Genomic DNA, 16,812 nt, shown 5'->3' with positions numbered 1-16,812 from the left:
AGTTTTCCGTGCTGGTGCGCTTTTGGCTAGCACAGATAACATGTTCTGTAGTAGTGGAATCGGTCGGACGACACCTATGACCTAGATATATAGATCCTATTTTCCAGACATCTTATAAGTTGGACGTCCATTATACAAAGAGTATTTATTCATAGGCAAGGATGCATGTGTAGCATCCTAACCCTTACGATGATACATGTATAAAGTACAAACATACAGTACGCGTATACACATGTAGCATTCATACTGCAACAATGGAGTATACATGAGTAAACAGCAAGGTATGGTGAAAACATGAATGCAAGCACATGGAGGCAAACATATGAGGTGCGTGGCGATTTGGCGACTGGGATGATCAGATGATAGGGTAGCGCGCTTGCTGAGCAACGCCGCACACTCCTACGCGTGCAGAGTCCCTGAGGAGGTAAACGAAACCTTTGTCACCCCAACTCCCACTCCACGAGTTCTTGCCGATCCAATACTTGGTTCCGCCCGGCTTGGTCCCGTAGCCGACGATGGCTATCGCGTGACTCGGCGCCGTCCCGCACGCCCCACCGATGTAGACGCCGTTCCAGAAGCACCTTCCGTCGTACACGCCGCCGTAGTAATGCTGGAAACAGGGGTTGCTTGCGTCAGATGGTGACTTCGACGGGCTGCTGCGCCACGGCCTGCATGAGCGACACCTCGTTGGGCACAACCCACCGGTAGCTCCGAAGCCTAACCGCAGCAGGCTTGAATCTCTGGCACATACCAGACATACCGATGTAGGGGTACAACGGGGCCCAGGTGATGCCCCCGATCTGGATCACCCATCGGAATGCATTGCCCAAAAAGCCGCCACGGCAGCCTAGGTCGTACCTAGAGATGGTGATGGAAAGGGATCAACCAAGTCAGTGTTAGGTTTGGACCTAACCAATATGATGCAGTCCAATAGAGTCTAAGGATAAAATAGTTCAAATGGACTATGGATAATGCAAATCCAGTGACAAGTCTAGCCGTACCCGTCGCAGTCTACCAGCAGCTGTTCTGACAGGAGTGGAGGCACTGTTCGTGTGCGTATTGCCTGTGCGCTCTCCATCGTCGCCACCGACGTGAACGCCCAGCAAGACCCTTCAAGCACGTAGACACTTGCATCAGTAAATTTTCACGCATGCATGACTTTGGATGTCACTGGCATACTTACCGCAAGCGCCTTGATTCTTGGCTGCCGTCACGACGGCCATCATCCTCCAATCAATGCACGACGACGCAAGCACGGAGTCCATCAGCCGCATCCCTTCGCCAGCCATGATACACACTAATTCAAGTTCTTTTACGGTTTAGAAGCTAATGTATACATGCATATACCTGTGCACATATGTTAAATGATCTTGTTTTTTCTATCGAAAATAGGATGGCAAAACCCAGCTGCACCATGCCACCGACGACCACAATATGTGAAGGAACGAACTGGTTACAAATACATGTATCCCTCCCAAAATCCCATCCCAATTCTCAGGTATGACCAAATGATATATTTTTTCCGTTGCATGATCTATCACAGGGGCTACACTTGCTTGGAGAATCCGGCTTATTTATGTTTTCCGTCACATTGGAAGAAATGCATTTGCTGCTTTTGTTAACTCCTACTTGAGATGCAGAATACTTGATCTGGCAAATGCTTACTACTTGATTTGACTATTTGATGTGGCATTGGCCGATTACACGGCTAAATTATGGTCAATTTTACTTCTCGAGGGCTTCTGAGGTGTACAACGAAAAGCTATGGCGTGTGTAATAATTTGAGACTTCTGATATGATTTCAGGGAACTTCCGTGCAAAAAGAGTAGAAGAGAAGAGTTAGTTGCGGACTGTGCAACAGTGCAAGGCGTTCTGGGCTAAGTGCCGGCAATGAAGACATGGAGAAAATTTTTCGGAGGTTCTGTACAGGAAAACTAGTCTAACAAATGTAGTTCCAACATTTTATCATTTTTCTGCTATTTACTATGAACTTTTCAAGATTCAATCAGCAAACAAGGAATAAATCCAAAACAGTGGGAAAACACATATATTCCACGAGTTCAAGTTACAGATCTGGAATATAAATGATACAAGGAAGCTAAGAAAATTAGTTTCGCAAACGATCTACAATAGTCACTACGGGAACCAGAAGCTTTGCCGAGTGCCACAGGCACTCGGCGAAAGCCCAAAAACACTCGGCAAAGAGCACACGGCAAATTTCCTGTCGGCAAAGCCTAGTTTGCCGAGTGTCAAAATGCGAGCACTCGGCAAACATTCTGCCGACGGCCAAAAAACACTCGACGAAAAGATGTACTCGGCGAAATACGCGATGACGGCGTCGGGTTTAACGGCAGGTTTGCCGAGCGCCAGACGGGAGGCACTCGGCAAAACACCAGGGCTTTGCCGAGTGTCAGCACTCGGCAAAGTGCTCGGCAAAGTGCCCATGTTTGCCGAGTGTTAAAGCCAAAACACTCGGCAAAGGCCCCTCTTTGCCGAGTGTAACACTCGGGAAAGTGCCCAGAACCCCCCTTTTCTCCCATTTTGTCACGTATAACGGACCCCTCTCAATTCATAATACACATCATCATTAGAAACATTATATATAAACAATCACAGGCATAATTCACAACCACCATTAGAAACATTATACATAAATGTCACATGCATAATTCAACATAAGCACAAAACAATCCATAAATCCAAGTTCAAGTCACAATTTAGTTTCAACCAAGTTCACAACCAAGTCTAGTTCCGTGGAGGCCAAGGAGACCACTGCGATAAATCTTGATCTTCATTATTCAAAGCCGCCGATTGATTCTGCACATAGGATAGGACATTCTGAACTAACATCTAAAGTTGTCAAAATTAAAGTATTGAATTTTAAGCACAATGTGTCAAGTGACTCACAGGAGTAGTCGTGGGTGGCTGAGGCGGAGGGAACATCATCAGCGGTGGTGGAGGCAAAGACTGTCCCATGCTCGAAGCAAAGTTCTGCATGTAATGGAACATCTGCTCCATCCTAATCCGGTTTTCCTCCTCCATCCTCCGCCGCATTTCCTCCGTCTGCGCCGCCATCTCCTCTTGTTTCTTCCTTGCTTCTTCCACCTGGGCCTACAATATTTCATTGCAATGTTATAATGCAAAGATAAATTATAACAACAAACGAACGATGAATGGAAGAGAAAGAACCTGTAGAGCATCCATCTGGAACTGTGCAACGGTGGGTCGTGGCCATATCCCGGGGCTCGAGTCCGTGCTCCTAGCTCGGATCTGGGAGAGAGTGGGAGTAGAGGCCGTGTCGATGACGCCGTCGCCAATCCAATATCGGCCATGCTTCTTGCCTCCTCCCACCCTCATCACGATTTCTCCATCAATGTCCTTGGAGCTCGGATCGAAGTCTGGCCCGTGAACCTCCCTAGCCATCTTTGTATACTCGCTGACGCGGCTGTGTATGCTAGGGTGGCTGTACGCCTCGGACGGGATCGTCTGGGTTGAAATCTATATCAGCCGTCGCCTTGCCCTTTTTGGAGAGGACCCATGCCTTGAGCTGGGAGCAAGGTCGGCCATCATGTGACGCCGACTGCGGCAAAATACAAAATCATTAAAAATTACGTAGAACTGAACGTTACAATAAAGAATTGAAGTTGCGTACCCATTTTTCTCTATATTCATCAAGGCTTAGGCTGCCTTGATGGTGTGGTGCAGTTGGCATCTGCAAACGCCGCTGCCGGCAAGCAAGGTGGTTCTCCAACCACCCGGGCTCCAACCACACGTCGACCATCCTCTCCCAGCACGGCATATGCGCACGACACCACCACGGAGGCACCTACATCATCAAGCGTGTGACATATGAAAAAGAAAATGAGCCTAATTAATCTTAAATAGTAAGCATCAACGTTCTTTACTTACCCTCATGAATTGGTCCTTAGTCATGTTCAGTGTTCTTGCCTCCTCTTTTCTAACCTTCATCTGTCTGTATTGAGTGTGGAATTTGATGATGGCCTGGATGCGCGCCTCGTAATGCATGTCCTTCACGAGCTTCTTGGCGGCTACATCACAGATGGCCTTCGCCTTGGCCTCGAACCCCTCCTGGCATCTATAGAAATCCTGCATATACACGCGTATACAGTTATTATTTCAAGAATGTCGAAAGTAGGTGATGTATTGAGCAATTTAGTACGAGGAGTACTTACCCACAGCTCGGCCTTGACCCGCTCCGCTATGTTGGGGAATCATCTCTATTGACGATCAGGGACGTCGGGGGCGGCGACGTAGTGGTCCCACGTGTAGGCCGGCTGCTGCTGTCCGGCGTACACCACCAAGCCAGGGAAGTGAAGCCTGCACAAAAGGCCAAGGATCCCGTTGGCCTTACGGTTGTGGTCACCCCCACTGAGCTTAATCCAACTCCTGCACAAGTCATTAATATGAATTATTAGTTTTTGTAACTTTCAACATAAGAACAATATTAAGAATATTTAAAGTTACTTACTTGGTCCCAACCGGTTTAATCAGCGAGCATAAATGCTCAGGTATCGGTCGCTTCGGGAGGGATGAGGGACCTCGCAACCATATCTTGGACTGGGCATCCCCTGCCTCCCCGTCCCCCTCCTGCTCCTGCTGCTCCTCCTCCTCCGCCTCCTCCTCCTCCTCGTCCCCAGAGGCGTGAGCGGAAGGTACCTCCTCCTCCTCCTCCTCCTCCACCTCAGGTTCAGGCGACGGGGGCCTCGCCGCTTTACCCTTCCCTCGAGGCCTCTGGACCACCTCCTCCTCCTCCTCAACCCTACGTCGAGGCCTGCCTCGACGCCTCCCTCGACCGCTCCCTGAATATGACCCTGACCCTGAACCAGTCCCTGACGCGGCCAGTCTCTCGCAAATCGACGTGAGCTTCCTCATACCGCCCACCATTGCTCAATGACCTACAATTAAAAAGAGTACACGAGTCAGCATAGGCAAACAACACATAATTACAAAGATATGCAAATTATAATTAAATTATAACTAAATTAGTACGAATCATACATGTATTAGAAATAATCATCATGATCGGGATTAGCTGGATCATAAGTCTCATCATCACTATCACGCGTGTCGATATAGTCAAGCTCGTGCTTCGAAGAAGGAATGTCATCATCACTGTCATTAGCTAACTGTAATCGTTGAAGTAATTCTAAGTCCTTCACATTCTGAACCTCGTCTCCACCGTCCTCTGCAGCAACCCTCTCGTTGTCTACTTCCATTCCAATCGCTTCGGTTAAATCTATCACAAAACTCCCTTCGAGCCCATCTTCTTGGAATAACTCTCCTTCGTACGTGTCGGGGTCTATATTGTAATCTTTATTGTTTGGTACAGGTAGTTTACCGTGTGGTGATACCTTGTACACAACATCCCAACCCTTAAGACGGCTGTCGGTTTGGCACGGGTATGACAAATAATAAACTTGCGTGGCCTGTTGAGCCACAATATAGACATCGTCTCCTGGTAACCTGGATGACTGTCGAATTTCTACTAGCCCAAGGTTAGGGGCCCGTCTCACGACAGATGGATCAAACCAATAGCATTTGAATATAACTGGATTAAGAGGTTTGCACCCATGAAAAGTGAGTTCGTATATTTCTTCAATTCTTCCGTACTACTCGACCCCATCGGAGCCTGGTGTGAAAACTCCGGTATTTGTGGTTCTTCGATTGGGCCGACTCTGCTCGTGCCTTGTTGTGTGAAACCTATATCCGTTGACGTCATAACCGGCAAACGACCTGACCCTATAGTCACAGCCATCGGCAACCTGTCTCAACTCGACATTCATAGACGCATCGGTTCGGCCCTGCAAGTTCAAACAGGGCAGTTCATTATATTAATCATATGTACGAGAACGAGAATGTTCGAAGAAATGAAATTGTACCTTCTGTTTGAACCAAGAAATGAAATCGGGCATTCCATTTCCCGCACCCTCTTTAAGAAGAGTCTCAGCTTCGTGCGGGTACGGTTGCCTTGATTTACGCCAGAATTGATGATGAAATTGCCTATAGCAACGAGAAAGATACGTTTAGGCAAGAGATACCGTGACTACGTCGAAACAAGTTTATGAGAACTTACATCATGTACGGCTCCACTTCAGATAGGTTGGTCAACACATACAGCATGATAGAGCGCCACTCTTCATGGTTTAGGGTCTTGCGGATCGCACCACTTGCACTTCCAAGTTGCCCTCGGAAAATGCTAAGGCTTAATTCATCTTCGCTGGCATTGTAACGAGGAGGTGGATTATGCACGCTAGGAAAGTTGTCAGCGTAGTATTTCGATGTGAAGTTTGACACCTCCTCCAGAATGTATGCCTCTGCAATGGATGCTTCAATTTTGCACTTATTCTTACATTTAGTTCGAAGAACCTTTTGACATCTCTCAATTGAGTAGCACCAACGACCCTGCACAGGCCCCCCCATTCGTGCTTCATACGGTAGGTGTAGAATCATATGCTGCATTGGATTGAAGAAGCCTGGAGGAAAGATCTTCTCCAACTTACAGAGCAACACAGGCGCCATTCTTTCCATTTTTGCAACCACAGTACGAGATAACTCCTTCGCACAAAGCCGACGGAAGAAATTGCTCAACTCCACTAGCACCTGCCACACATGCTCAGGGACATAGCCTCGAACCATCACCGGAAGTAGGCGCTCAAGCCATATATGGTAATCATGACTCTTGAGCCCGTTGATTCGCATAGTTGCTAAATTCACTCCCCTCTTCAAGTTCGCTGCATAGCCATCAGGGAACATTAACGTTTGGAACCATTCTAGAACCTCCCTCCTTTGGGCCCTTGTCAGAACGAAATTGGCCTTAGGCTTCCTCCACGACTTGCCAGCTCTTGGAGGCGCCATGTTTAGCTGTGGTCTGTTGCACAATGTCGCTTGATCCACTCTAGCTTTTGCGTTATCCTTTGTCTTGTCAGGAATGTCCATTATTGTACCAAAAATTGCCTCGGCGATATTTTTTTCCGTGTGCATTACATCAATGTTATGTGGAACAAGAAGATCATCAAAATAGGGAAGCTTCCACAAGCATGACTTCTGCGTCCAAGCATGTTGCTCGCCATATCCCAAAAAACCACCTTCTTCATTATTGACCTTGAGAGCATCTAACTGAGCACGAACTACGGCCCCTGTCATCATCGGCGGTGTGGGGGCTGTAACTACAACATCTTTGGTAAAGTTCTTGATGTCTCGTCTAAATGGATGGTCAGGAGGGAGGAATTGTCGATGTTTGTCGAACGAAGAATATTTGCCACCTTTCGACAACCAAATGAACGTTAAAGATGCTTTACATACTGGGCATGGGAACTTCCCGTGAACACACCATCCGGAGAAAATCCCATATGCCGGCAAGTCATGCAGTGAGTACTGGTACCAAACATGCATCTTGAAGTTTGTCTTTGTGGATCGGTCATATGTCTATACCCCTTCCTCCCAAGCACGGAGCAAATCATCAATCAGAGGCTCCATGTACACACTCATATTATTCCCCGGATGCTCTGAAATTATCAACGACAAGAATATATTATGTCATTGAAATAGGACGCCGGGGGGGGAGATTCAGGGGGATAACAAAAATGGGCCAACAGGTGTACGGGGCGGCCGCCATTCCATAAGGATTGAACCCATCAGTTGCCAACGCAACGCGTACGTTACGGGCCTCTAGAGCTTTTGCAGGATAAATCGCATCAAAGCTTTTCCAGGCTTCAGCATCGGATGGGTGTACCAGCTTCTCAGGATTATAGTGACAGCCATTTTTGTGCCATGTCATCTATTTCGCGGATTCTTCAGTCATGAAAAGCCGTTGGATCCTCGGTATGAAAGGAAGATACCGTAGAACCTTCACAGGAATTGCGAGCTGCTTTTTCTGACCGTCACCACAGTCTACCTCCAGAAACCTAGACGATTCGCACTTCACACAGTATTTTGCTTCCGCATACTCTTTCCTAAATAAGATGCATCCCTTCGGGCAAGCATGTATATGCTCGTATGGCATCTTAAGTGCACGAAGGAGTTTCTGTGCCTCATACATGCTCTTTGGCAAGATGTGACCAACCGGGAGCAGGCTTCCAAAAACTGTCAACATAATATCAAACGCGTCTCGACTCAAACTAAACTGAGACTTCACAACCATTAGGCGTGCAATGGCATCTAGTTGAGAAACCTTGGTATGGCCGTGAAGGGGTTGCTATGCCGCAGACAACATTTCGTAATAAGCCTTAGCGGTAGCCTCTGGCTCCTCCTCCCTACGTGCTTCTTCGAAGTGTGCTTCATGGTAGTCATTTAACATGTCTCCCACCCTGGCATCATCATCAAATTCCTCGATGCGTTGTCTCAGGACCTCCTCTCTCCCACGGTCAGATTCACCATGGTAGGTCCACCTGGTGTAGTCTGACGTAAATCTATTCTTCACAAGATGTTTGCCCATGTCTAGCTTGGTTTGCCGACGCATGTTTCCACATTTGTTGCACGGACACCAAGTCGATCGAGCTCCTTTGACACTTGCAAATGCCCGTTCCAAGAAAGCATCCGTCTTGTCAATCCATTCATTGGTCAACGTATTCTGACTACTGCGACCCGTGTACATCCACTGACGATCCTCCATCCTCTACCATTTAAGCGAGTAATACAAAATTCACATTACATATACACGTTCCTATATTGTCTACTAGGTAAAGATAGGTCCTAATCCCACTCGAGAATGTGTAGGTGGGTTTAGTATCCATGGTCTACTCTGACCCGAGATAAAATTTCGGCAGCACCTCCCCGCTGTTCTCCAAATACACGTCCTTGACAGGAGATTGTGTATCTGGAGAACAACAGGAAGGTGCTGCCGAAACTCTATCTCGAACCGGAATATACCTGGATACTAAACCCACCTACACATCCTCCGGCTGTCCAAAAAACGTGGACAATTCGAAACAGATACGATTATAGATATGCAAAGATCTGCATATTTCCAAACGTATCTCTTTCGAACCGGAGATGCCTAACTAGGTTACGTGATATACGAACATTATACGAAAAGAGAGGTGTAGCATGCCTCACCTTGCTATCCTGCAAAGTGACAAGTCGAGGACGGTCCTTGTAAGCCTCTCCTGCAACAAAAGAAACAGAGCACTGTTTAAGTCAAAATTTCGGCAGCAACTCCCCTGCACGGGGAGGTTTCCAAAACCTGCAACATAATAAACGGCATGATAGCCGACAACCATAATCTCACCAAAGAGTTAGCACGATGGCCAACAACCACAACCACAACCAACCACACCTCTATTCTTTTCAACATTTTCTAATTTCCACTCTTCCTTCTTCTCTAATTTTCTAAATTCATGCCTCTAATTTCTAAAATAAATCCTACCACATCCTACCACCTCTCTAGTCTTTTCAACATTTTCTAATTTCTAATTTCATGCCTACTCTAATTTATGATGTGTAGCGGCATAGCAACTTACCGGAGGGGTGACGGAGGGGCGACGGCCACGAACAGAGGAGCGGGGGTGGCCGGGGGCCGGTGCCGCGGCCGGACGGGGGCGGCCGGGGCTGGCCGGAGCGGACGCGGGGGGCCGGCACGGGCGGCCGGCCGGGGGCGGCCTGGGCAGGTCGGAGCGGGCGCGGCCGCGCGCGGGCGGCCGGCGACGGCGCGGGGGAGGCCGGGGGGCCGACGGCTGGCGCCCGGGTCCCGGCGCGGGGCAGCGCGGGCGAGCGGCGACGGCGCGGGCCGGGCGGCGGAGCGGGCGCGGGGGGCCGGGCGGGCGTGGGCGTGTGCGTGTTGTGCCTGTGCTTGTCCGCGTGAGGCGCGTGATGCGCTAAGTGTGGTGGGGGTGCCCGCTTTGCCGAGTGCTCCTGATCTAGCACTCGGCAAAGGCTTTGCCGAGTGCTAGATCAGGAGCACTCGGCAAACAATTTTTTTTATTGTTTTAAATTTTTTTTTCGGATTTCAAACTGCGGCTGACAGGTGGACCGCGGCGACATTTGCCGAGTGTCCCAGGGTTGACACTCGGCAAATAGGCTCTTTGCCGAGTGCCATCCCGTGACACTCGGCAAATAGGTACTATTATTTCATGTCCAAACTGGTTTTATTAATTAAAAGTATGTAAAGTTTGCAAAAACCTTGTCAAATTCACTAAACATTGCGTATTTCATTTTTTAAGTCATATTATTCCATTATTTCATGGATTTATAGCTCATATTAAATTTATATCTATTAAATTCATATACGTGCAATTAATGAATAAAAATTACCAAACGGATCCGAAAAATTCTCAAAATTTGACATGAACCAATCTATGTTCTCTATAGCCTATAAAAATAAATTGGGACTCAATGACAAATTCAAGTATCGATTCGTCTCAAAATCTTACTGGATCCTTCCAACTTCTACGAATCCTCTCCGGAGATGCTTCGAATTCTAAACATCATATGTTAAAACTTGTGCGAAACCTTGTCAATTTTTTACCATGGCCTCTGCATATGAAATCATAGCATCTTGCAAAATCTCGTGATTTTCAAACTTTGTTTGTATTTTTGAGAATTAAACAATCATTTGGCCACACGTTCGTAGTCGTGTTTCCTTAACAAAATGTTCAAAATTTCTTTTCATTTTCTGGGTGAGACCTCAATTTGGACTCACTAACATGAATATGATTTTTCCACTCATATTATTCCATTATTCCAATCACCTGCAGTTCAAATTTGACTTAAATCAAAAAATTACTCTAAATAAAATTAATTGATTAAATATAGCAAACAGGTCAATAAATAGTCCACCTTCTACCATGCATTGCCAAATGCCATACATGTGGAGTGTAAAAAGTTTGGAGGGTGGAGGAGGGAAAAAAAATTACTTTTGCCGAGTGTGTCAAAAAACACTCGGCAAACCCTAAAGTATGCCGAGTGTTCCCTCTAGCACTCGGCATACTTGCCACTTTGCCGAGTGTCCCATCACAACACTCGGCAAACTAATAGGTTTGCCGAGTGTCCCATCACGACACTCGGCAAACTAGTAGGTTTGCCGAGTGTCCTTTTTAGCACTCGGCATACTAGCGCACTCAGGCATCCCCTAACGCGGCCGCAGTCCAAGGTTTGAAATCTCGCAGCAGCCGCAATCCAAGGTTTGAAATCTCGCAGCGGTCGGGCTTCGTTCCGTCCCGCTGTGCACTGGGAACGCTACTCGAGGCCACTGACAGGACGCGAGCTTTCGGCGTGCCGTGCGCGAGGCGGCTGCAATAAGTGGCGGGGGAGATAGGGAGAAGAGCAAAGGGCTCGGAGAGCGGGAGCCCTGGTGGTGGCCGGCCGCGTCAGGGGGCGCGGCGCACGCGTGGCCGCACTGGACTCGGGGGAAACGTTTCGCAACACTCGGCACACTAGTGGGAGGAGGGTTTTTTTTTTGTTGCCGAGTGTGCCAAAAAACACTCGTCAACCCCTCAGGTTTGCCGAGTGCCCCACCGAGACACTCGGCACACTCGCATATTTGCCGAGTGCCCATGGAGACACTCGGCAAACTCCAAGTTTGCCGAGTGCCCCCCGTCGACACTCGGCAAAGCCTAATGTCCGTCACGGCGGCGGCCCAGCGCGGCACGTGGAAGTCACGTGCTCAAGACTTTGCCGAGTGCCCCATCTTTGCCGAGTGCCCCGTGGGTGTTTGCCGAGTGTTTTTTTGGTGGCACTCGGCAAATCGTGTTTTCGCCGAGTGTATTATGTTTGCCGAGTGTTTCTAGGATTGCACTCGGCAAACCGGTCCTTCGCCGAGTGCCCGCAATAATACACTCGGCAAAGCAATTACACTCGGCAACTTTGAGGTTTCCCGTAGTGAGTAGCTTGAGCATACATATTTTGTACAGAACTATGACTCATTAGGAACACAACAAAACGAGAATATTTATTTTGGGATCTGTATACAATTTATACGTAGTAATGCTGGAAACAGGGGTTGCTCGCGTCAGATGGTGACCGCGACGGGCTGCTGCGCCACGGCCTGCATGAGCGACACCTCGTTGGGCACAACCCACCGGTAGCTCCGAAGCCTAACCGCAGCAGGCTTGAATCTCTGGCACATACCAGACATACCGATGTAGGGGTACAACGGGGCCCAGATGATGCCCCCGATCTGGATCACCCATCGGAATGCATTGCCCAAAAAGCCGCCACGGCAGCCTAGGTCGTACCTAGAGATGGTGATGGAAAGGGATCAACCAAGTCTGTGTTAGGTTTGGACCTAACCAATATGATGCAGTCCAATAGAGTCTAAGGATAAAATAGTTCAAATGGACTATGGATAATGCAAATCCAGTGACAAGTCTAGCCGTACCCGTCGCAGTCTACCAGCTGCTGTTCCGACTGGAGTGAAGGCACTGTTCGTGTGCGTATTGCCTGTGCGCTCTCCATCGTCGCCACCGACGCGAACGCTCAGCAAGACCCTTCAAGCACGTAGACACTTGCACCAGTAAATTTTCACGCATGCATGGCTTTGGATGTCACTGGCATACTTACCGCAAGCGCCTTGATTCCTGGCTGCCGTCACGACGCCCATCATCCTCCAATCAATGCTGGCCGGCAATGATGTCAGGTTGGTAGGACGCGGGTCGCGGTGGCTCCTTACCGGCGGCGAGAGGGAGATCACCGCCATGGCCACCTCCCTCATGGACGGGGCCAGCGCGAGTCCTGATCATCTCCTCCTCCGGCGGCACCGAGGACAACAGATTGCTGCTGTACTGGGCCATGAACTCATCATTGGTGAGGTCGGTGAACGGTGTCTCGCCGAGCTGGTAGCTCATCCGGCCATCCTGGTTGGCCGCCTCGATCAACTCCATGTTGCTTCGGTATATCTTGAGGCGGCGAAGCTTCTCCTCCTCGTTGGCGTATGACCGGCCGTGCGCCGCCATCCACCCATGGAACCTCCCCAGCATCAGCAGCTCCTCGCCATCCAAACCATGGTCGAGGGAAGGTGAAGCTGAAGCCAGAGAGGGAATGGACGCGGCTGCTAGCAGCAGGAGTGGAAGCAGAGCGAGAGCCATAGAGGAGGACAAGAGTGTTGCAGCCATTTTCGGTGTGGACGTTTATCTAGGTTCGGGTTCCTTTATATAGAGGCCCGGTATGGTCTGGTTGACGTCTTGTTGGTCTGGCCTTTAACTAGCACATGTGATAGTGGCCCTCCAATCATAGTACAACTTCACCGCCACGCCAACCATGTGCTGATACCACCCCATGTTCTAATATCTTACACACTAAATGAAAGATATAAAATAGTACATGGAAGAAAAGAGTAAGCGTCAAGTGCACTTAATCTGAGCTCTAATCTGCGCCAGCTCTTTGTTCCACGGCTAATGCAGGAACTACTACAAAACATCCAGCTGGGAGATGGCGACGACTACAAAGCATCAGTGCTGCTGAGCGATGACGGCACCATGAGAGCAGGGCCGGTCTACAAGGCCACGATGCAGGCAATTGGCCCTGCACCATGCGTCTTCCATGAATCGTATGGGAGAACAAGGCGCCTCCGCGTGTCAAGTTCGTCACCTGGCTGCTGGTGCAGGACCGAATCCAGAGCCGGGTGAACCTGCGTACGTATGAAGAATGTTCTATCCAATGCTACCTGTGAAGTCTGCAAAAGGGCGGAGGAAACCAGTGACCACCTTCTGTTCGCCTGCCCCTTCGGGAGTTCCTTCTGGCAGTCGATGGAGATTGACACTGCAGGCTGCAAGGTGACTGAACTTCCCCGTCCGGCAAATCTTCCCATCCTACACTACACCACCTTTGTGCTTCTCTGCGCCTGGCAACTCTGGAAACACAGGAACAGTGTTGAACATGGAGCCATCTCTTGGACGTCTGCGTGCTACCTGCAAAGAAGAGGCAAGACTATGGTGCCACCGCTGGAAGAGGGAGGAAAGAATAGTTGTTGAATCTGGTGCCAAATGTTTACCATGTAATTACGCAATCAGTCTTTTCCTAGGTCTTTTACTTACGAACTCTGAAAATCCACCTGGGTCTTCCAGCTCCAATGAAATTTCAGGTAGGTCCCCCCCCCCCCTGCGTTGACCCTAAAAAAAAAGTCGCAATTATTGCCTACATCATATGTACAAAATAATGATATATTTTTACTGTGTAGTACTGCTCCTCTATTCCACAATACTTATTGGTCTAGGAAATCTACACCTAATTTCAGCAAGCATTTCCTTGCCCCGCACTTCTGAATTTTGCTTCATCCTCCATTTTTCAATCAAAGGCTGTGCGACCTCATTCCCTACAGCCTCCAGCGAGATTAGGGTTCGGGTTTGAGTGTTTGGAGTTTGGGGATCATTGTTAGTTGGTGTTATAGGGAAGGTGAGTGGTGCGGCATGACAACATATTTGAGGTTGGCAGAGCATGGACAGTTACGTAAGGTGGCGGTGGCAGCGTGATTTAGGCAGGGGAGATCAATTGGCTGGTGTAGATGCATGAGCCCAAGTATTGATGGGTTACCGAGAGAATTGTCTATGGCGGTGGATCCTGTGGCAGCAGCCGCAAGAGATGCAAGAAGGGGATGGGCATAGGTGGGTGCTAGAAAGAGATGAGCTCAGACGAAGATAGGTGGATGGGTGCTGGCAAGTGCAAGATAGGTGTTATGCATATATGGGCTCATTTCCATGCCAGGAGCTGGGGACTGAGTAGATTTTGAAGGTAGGGTGTTACAACCCTGAATCGATGTATTATCCAGAGATTGGTTGGTGATGGGGTAACTGTGGCTGGAGATGCAATAGACAAAGGTAGAGGGTGATGGGGTAACTATTAGTATTGTGAAACAGGAGTATATATAGAGTTTATAATGAAATTTGACATCCAGCTAGTCTCTTGTTTGTCTTAGTTGTGCCAGCATATCAGCAATTCCAAAAGTCCGGGCAAGGTACGTGTGGTAGACGGGCCAGCGGCACACTGGCACTTTAGTTGTGGACGTTTCCCCTCTATATGCAACTGATGTTCCTTTTTACTAGCTACCACAGTGGGCCCACAGATCAGCTATGGCACAGCAAGTTGGAGTAGTATAATTTTGTCCCTAGCTCGCTTCATTGATATAAGTGATAGATGGTGCCTTTTCCAGATTCTCACTGCATATGTCACATTTGTTCATATTCCAACAACTTGCTTGTTCGCGCTGATAAGTTTCTTGGTTCTATCTAGTTCTGGCATACTATAGTTCTTGGTAACTCTATATGCTTTGTTAACCGCAACGCTTCCTGCATCTATGTATATGTTATCTGTATTGTGAGTTTCTGATATTAACTGCGGTAGATGCGGATAATTTAGAAGCATACATAGGAGTATTTTCAGATATGTTTTTATAATGATAAAGGTATGTAATATAGGTCAGAATTTTGGGGGTTAAGTTAGATTATTTCTAATAACTAATCGCCAAACTGTGCAATTCTTGACTACACACTACGGGAAACACACAAATTGCCAAGTGCCACAGGCACTCGGCGAAGGCATGAAAACACTCGGCAAAGGCTTTGCCGAGTGTAACACTCGGCAAACAACACACGGCAAATTTTGTGTCGGCAAACACTACTTTGCCGAGTGTCAAAACTCGAACACTCGGCAAACATTTTGCCGACGGCCCAAAAACACTCGGCGAAAAAAAATACTTGGCGAAATAGGCGCTGACGGCGTCGGGGGGTAACGGCGGCTTTGCCGAGTGCCGGATGGCAGGCACTCGGCAAACACCAGGGGTATGCCGAGTGTCAGCACTCGGCAAACACCACGCGTATGCCGAGTGTCAGCACTCGGCAAACACCACGCGTATGCCGAGTGTCAGCACTCGGCAAATGGGGCCCCTTTTGCCGAGTGTCGTCTCCATGACACTCGGCAAAGAGGTGATCTTTGCCGAGTGTTTTGGCTTTAACACTCGGCAAACTCTTGCCCACCGGACCTGGAAGTGCCCCCTTTGCCGAGTGTTAAAGCCAAAACACTCGGCAAAGGCCCCTCTTTGCCGAGTGTAACACTCGGCAAAGTGCCCAGAACCCCCTTTTTTCCCCATTTTGTCACGTATAACGGACCCCTCTCAATTCATAATACACATCATCATAGGCATTTGTAATAAACAATCGCAGGCATAATTCACAACCACCATTAGAAACATTATTCATAAACATCACATGCATAATTCAACATAAGCGCAAAACAATCCATAAATCCAAGTTCAAGTCACAATTTAGTTTCAACCAAGTTCACAACCAAGTCTAGTTCCGTGGAGGCCAAGGAGACCACTGCGATAAATCTTGATCTTCATTATTCGAAGCCGCCGATTGATTTTGCACATAGGATAGGACATTCTGAACTAACATCTAAAGTTGTCAAAATTAAAGTATTGAATCTTAAGCACAATGTGTCAAGTGACTCACAGGAGTAGTCGTGGGTGGCTGAGGCGGAGGGAACATCATCGGCGGTGGCGGAGGCAAAGACTGTCCCATGCTCGAAGCAAAATTCTGCATGTAATGGAACATCTGCTCCATCCTAATCCGGTTTTCTTCCTCCATCCTCCGCCGCATGTTCTCCATCTGCGCCACCATCTCCTCTTGTTTCTTCCTTGCTTCTTCCACCTGCACCTACAATTTTTCATTGCAATGTTATAATGCAAAGCTAAAGTATAACAACAAATGAACGATGAATGGAAGAGAAAGAACCTGGAGAGCCTCCATCTGGAACTGTGCAGTGGTGGGTCGTGGCCGTATCGCCGAGCTCGAGTCCGTGCTCCTAGCTCGGATCTGGGAGAGAGTAGGAGTAGAGGCCGTGTCGATGACGCCGTCACCAATC

General features: G+C 48.4%; 1 pseudogene; it reads right to left on the bottom strand.

Annotated features, from left to right (window-relative positions):
- Positions 1-259: 259 nt before the first annotated feature.
- On the bottom strand, positions 260-13,320 carry LOC117834432 (ervatamin-B-like; annotated as a pseudogene).
- Between the last annotated feature and the right edge of the window lie 3,492 nt (positions 13,321-16,812).

Source organism: Setaria viridis, chromosome 8 (genome assembly GCF_005286985.2).
Source record: "Setaria viridis chromosome 8, Setaria_viridis_v4.0, whole genome shotgun sequence".
In the NCBI taxonomy this organism is placed as follows: domain Eukaryota; kingdom Viridiplantae; phylum Streptophyta; class Magnoliopsida; order Poales; family Poaceae; genus Setaria; species Setaria viridis.
Note: the sequence above shows the minus strand (reverse complement) of the source record. Positions and strands in the feature narration are given on the sequence as shown.